Source organism: Triturus cristatus, chromosome 9 (assembly GCF_964204655.1).
Source record: "Triturus cristatus chromosome 9, aTriCri1.1, whole genome shotgun sequence".
NCBI lineage: Eukaryota > Metazoa > Chordata > Amphibia > Caudata > Salamandridae > Triturus > Triturus cristatus.
Genome location: NC_140592.1, coordinates 1,277,920,725 through 1,277,926,724, shown reverse-complemented (window position 1 = coordinate 1,277,926,724; position 6,000 = coordinate 1,277,920,725).

The window sequence follows — 6,000 nt, the reverse complement described above, 5'->3', positions numbered from 1 at the left end:
TGTTTGAGGAGGTACGAGGCCTACACCACTCCATTCCAGCAGAACCTCTTTAACCCACAAATGGTGTTTGAGATGGTATGAGGCCCAGACCGCTCCATTCCAGCAGAACCTCTTTAACCCACAAATGGTGTTTGAGGCGGTAAGAGGCCCAGACCGCTCCATTCCAGCAGAACCTCTTTAACCCACAAATGGCATTTGTGGAGATACGAGGCCTACACCACTCCATTCCAGCACAACCTCTTGCCCACAAATGGTGTTTCAGGTGGTATGAAGCCCAGACCGCTCCATTTCAGCAGAACCTCTTTAACCCACAAATGGTGTTTGAGGCGGTAAGAGGCCCAGACCGCTCCATTCCAGCAGAACCTCTTTAACCCACAAATGGCATTTGTGGAGGTATGAGGCCTACACAATTCCATTCCAGCAGAACCTCTTTAACCCACAAATGGTGTTTGAGGAGGTACGAGGCCTATACCACTCCATTCCAGCAGAACCTCTTTATCCCACAAATGGTGTTTGAGGAGGTACGAGGCCCACACCGCTCCATTCCAGCGGAACTTCTTTAACCCACAAGGGGTGTTTGAGGAGGTACGAGGCCCAGACCGCTCCATTCTAGCAGAACCTCTTTAACCCACAAATGGTGTTTGAGGCTGTACAAGGCCCAGACCACTCCATTCCAGCAGAACCTCTTTAATCCACAAATGGCGTTTGAGGCGGTACGAGGCCCAGACCGCTCCATTCCAGCAGAACCTCTTTAACCCACAAATGGCGTTTGAGGATGTACGAGGCCCAGACCACTCCATTACAGCAGAATCTCTTTAACCCACAACGGATGTTTGAGGAGGTACGAGGCTCAGACCGCTCTATTCCAGCAGAACCTCTTTATCCCACAAATGGCATTTGTGGAGGTACGAGGCCTACAGCACTCCATTCCAGCAGAATCTCTTTAACCCACAAATGGTGTTTGAGGAAGTACGAGGCCTACTCAATTACATTCCAGCAGAACCTCTTTAACCCACAAATGGTGTTTGAGGCGGTAAGAGGCCCAGACCGCTCCATTCCAGCAGAACCTCTTTAACCCACAAATGGCATTTGTGGAGATACGAGGCCTACACCACTCCATTCCAGCAGAACCTCTTGCCCACAAATGGTGTTTCAGGTGGTACGAAGCCCAGACCGCTCCATTTCAGCAGAACCTCTTTAACCCACAAATGGTGTTTGAGGTGGTAAGAGGCCCAGACCGCTCCATTCCAGCAGAACCTCTTTAACCCACAAATGGCATTTGTGGAGGTATGAGGCCTACACAATTCCATTCCAGCAGAACCTCTTTAACCCACAAATGGTGTTTGAGGAGGTACAAGGCCCACACCGCTCCATTCCAGCGGAACTTCTTTAACCCACAAGGGGTGTTTGAGGAGGTACGAGGCCCAGACCGCTCCACTCTAGCAGAACCTCTTTAACCCACAAATGGTGTTTGAGGCTGTACAAGGCCCAGACCACTCCATTCCAGCAGAACCTCTTTAATCCACAAATGGCGTTTCAGGCGGTACGAGGCCCAGACCGCTCCATTCCAGCAGAACCTCTTTAACCCACAAATGGCGTTTGAGGATGTACGAGGCCCAGACCACTCCATTACAGCAGAATCTCTTTAACCCACAACGGATGTTTGAGGAGGTACGAGGCTCAGACCGCTCCATTCCAGCAGAACCTCTTTATCCCACAAATGGCATTTGTGGAGGTACGAGGCCTACAGCACTCCATTCCAGCAGAATCTCTTTAACCCACAAATGGTGTTTGAGGAGGTACGAGGCCTACTCAATTACATTCCAGCAGAACCTCTTTAACCCACAAAGGGTGTTTGAAGAGGTACGAGGCCTACACCACTCCATTCCAGCAGAACCTCTTTAACCCACAAATGGTGTTTGAGGAGGTATGAGGCCCAGACCACTCCATTCCAGCGGTACCTCTTAAACCCACAAATGGCATTTGTGGAGGTACGAGGCCCAGACCCTTCCATTCCAGCAGAACCTCTTTAACCGACAAATGGCATTTGTGGAGGTACGAGGCCTACACCACTCCATTCCAGCAGAACCTCTTTAACCCACAAATGGTGTTTGAGGTGGTATGAGGCCCAGACCGCTCCATTCCAGCAGAAACTCTTAAACCCACAAATGGTGTTTGAGGCGGTAAGAGGCCCATTCCGCTCCATTCCAGCAGAACATCTATAACCCACAAAGGGTGTTTGAGGATGTACGAGGTCTACACCACTCCATTCCGGCAAAACCTCTTTAACCAACAAATGGTGTTAGCGGAGGTACGAGGCCCAGACCGCTCCATTCCAGCAGAACCTTTTTAACCCTCAAATGGTGTTTGAGGCTGTACGAGGCCCAAACCGCTCCATTCCAGCAGAACCTCTTTAATCTACAAATGGCGTTTGAGGCGGTACGAGGCCCAGACCGCTCCATTCCAGCAGAACCTCTTTAACCCACAAATGGCGTTTGAGGATGTACGAGGCCCAGACCACTCCATTACAGCAGAATCTCTTTAACCCACAAATGGTGTTTGAGGAGGTACAAAGCCCAGACCTCTCCATTCCAGCAGAACCTCTTTAACCCACAAAGGGTGTTTGAGGAGGTACGAGGCCCAGACCGCTCCATTCCAGCAGAACTTCATTAACCCACAAATGGGGTTTGAGGAGGTACGAGGACCAGACCGCTCCATTACAGCAGAACATCCTTAACCCACAAATGATGTTTGATGCGGTATGTAGCCTAAACCACACCATTTCCAGCAGAACCTCTTTAACCCACAAATGGTGTTTGAGGAGGTACGAGGCCTACACCACTCCATTCCAGCAGAACCTCTTTAACTCACAAATGGTGTTTGAGGAGGTGCGAGGCCTACACCGCTCCATTCCAGCAGAAGCTCTTTAACCCACAAATGATGTTTGAGGCGGTACAAGGCCTAGACCGCTCCATTCCAGCAGAACCTTTTTAACCCACAAATGGTGTTTGAGGTGGTACGAGGCCTACACCACTCCATTCCAGCAGAACCACTTTAACCCACAAATGGTGTTTTAGGCGGTACGAGGCCTACACCACTCCATTCCAGCAGAACCTCTTTAACCCACAAATGGTGTTTGACGAGGTACAAGGCCTACACCACTCCATTCCAGCAGAACCTCTTTAACCCACAAATTGTGTTTGAAGCGGTACGAGGCCCAGACCGCTCCATCCCAGCAGAACCTCTTTAACCCACAAATGGCATTTGTGGAGGTACGAGGCCTACACCACTCCATTCCAGCAGAACCTCTTTAACCTACAAATGGTTTTTGAGGAGGTACGAGGCCTACACCACGCCATTGCAGCAGAACCTCTTTAACCCACAAATGGTGTTTGAGGAGGTACGAGGCCTACAACACTCCATTCCAGCAGAACCTCTTTAACCCACAACTGGTGTTTGAGGTGGTATGAGGCCCAGACCGCTCCATTCCAGCAGAACCTCTTTAACCCACAAATGGTATTTGAGGCGGTAAGAGGCCCAGACCGCTCCATTCCAGCAGAACCTCTTTAACCCACAAATGGCATTTGTGGAGATACGAGGCCTACACCACTCCATTCCAGCAGAACCTCTTGCCCACAAATGGTGTTTCAGGTGGTACGAGGCCCAGACCGCTCCATTTCAGCAGAACCTCTTTAACCCACAAATGGTGTTTGAGGCGGTAAGAGGCCCAGACCGCTCCATTCCAGCAGAACCTCTTTAACCCACAAATGGCATTTGTGGATGTATGAGGCCTACACAATTCCATTACAGCAGAACCTCTTTAACCCACAAATGGTGTTTGAGGAGGTACAAGGCCTACACCACTCCATTCCAGCAGAACCTCTTTATCCCACAAATGGTGTTTGAGGAGGTACGAGGCCTACACCGCTCCATTCCAGCGGAACCTCTTTAACCCACAAGGGGTGTTTGAGGAGGTACGAGGCCCAGACCGCTCCATTCTAGCAGAACCTCTTTAACCCACAAATGGTGTTTGAGGCTGTACGAGGCCCAGACCGCTCCATTCCAGCAGAACCTCTTTAATCCACAAATGGCGTTTGAGGCGGTACGAGGCCCAGACCGCTCCATTCCAGCAGAACCTCTTTAACCCACAAATGGCGTTTGAGGATGTACAAGGCCCAGACCACTCCATTACAGCAGAATCTCTTTAACCCACAAAGGATGTTTGAGGAGGTACGAGGCCCAGACCGCTCCATTCCAGCAGAACCTCTTTAACCCACAAAAGGCATCTGTGGAGGTACGAGGCCTACACCACTCCATTCCAGCAGAATCTCTTTAACCCACAAATGGTGTTTGAGGAGGTACGAGGCCTACTCCATTCCATTCCAGCAGAACCTCTTTAACCCACAAAGGGTGTTTGAAGAGGTACGAGGCCTACACCACTCCATTCCAGCAGACCTCTTTAACCCACAAATGGTGTTTGAGGAGGTATGAGGCCCAGACCACTCCATTCCAGCAGTACCTCTTAAACACACAAATGGCATTTGCGGAAGTATGAGGCCCAGACCCTTCCATTCCAGCAGAACCTCTTTAACCCACAAATGGTGTTTGAGGTGGTATGAGGCAGAGACCGCTCCATTCCAGCAGAAACTCTTTAACTCACAAATGGTGTTTGAGGCGGTAAGAGGCCCATTCCGCTCCATTCCAACAGAACCTCTTTAACCCACAAAGGGTGTTTGAGGATGTACGAGGTCTACACCACTCCATTCCGGCAGAACCTCTTTAACCCACAAATGGTGTTTGCAGAGGTACGAGGCCCAGACCGCTCCATTCCAGCAGAACCTCTTTAATCCACAAATGGTGTTTGAGGCTGTACGATGCCCTGACCGCTCCATTCCAGCAGAACCTCTTTAATCTACAAATGGCGTTTGAGGCGGTACGAGCCCAGACCGCTCCATTCCAGCAGAACCTCTTTAATCTACAAATGGTGTTTGAGGAGGTACAAGGCCCAGACCGCTCCATTCCAGCAGAACCTCTTTAACCCACAAAGGGTGTTTGAGGAGGTACGAGGCCCAGACCGCTCCATTCCAGCAGAACTTCTTTAACCCACAAATGGGGTTTGAGGAGGTACGAGGCCCAGACCGCTCCATTCCAGCAGAACATCTTTAACCCACAAATGATGTTTGATGAGGTATCTAGCCTAAACCACTCCATTCCAGCAGAACCTCTTTAACCCACAAATGGTGTTTGAGGAGGTACGAGGCCTACACCACTCCATTCCAGCAGAACCTCTTTAACACATAAATGGTGTTTGAGGAGGTACGAGGCCTACACCGCTCCATTCCAGCAGAAGCTCTTTAACCCACAAATGATGTTTGAGGCGGTACGAGGCCCAGACCGCTCCATTCCAGCAGAACCTTTTTAACCCACAAATGGTGTTTGAGGTGGTACGAGGCCTACACCACTCCATTCCAGTAGAACCACTTTAACCCACAAATGGTGTTTGAGGCGGTACGAGGCCTACACCACTCCATTCCAGCAAAACCTCTTTAACCCACAAAGGGTGTTTGAGGAGGTACGAGGCCTACACCGCTCCATTCCAGCAGAACCTCTTTAACCCACAAATTGTGTTTGAGGCAGTACGAGGCCCAGACCACTCCATTCCAGCAGAACCTCTTTAACCCACAAATTGTGTTTGAGGCGGTACGAGGCCTACACCACTCCATTCCAGCAGAACCTCTTTAACCCACAAATGGCATTTGTGGAGGTACGAGGCCCAGACCCCTCCATTCCAGCAGAACCTCTTTAACCCACAAATGGCATTTGTGGAGGTACGAGGCCTACACCACTCCATTCCAGCAGAACCTCTTTAACCAACAAATGTTTTTTGAGGAGGTACGAGGCCTACACCACTCCTTTCCAGCAGAACCTCTTTAACCCACAAATGGTGTTTGAGGCGGTACAAGGCCCAGACTGCTCCATTCCAGCAGAACCTCTTTAACC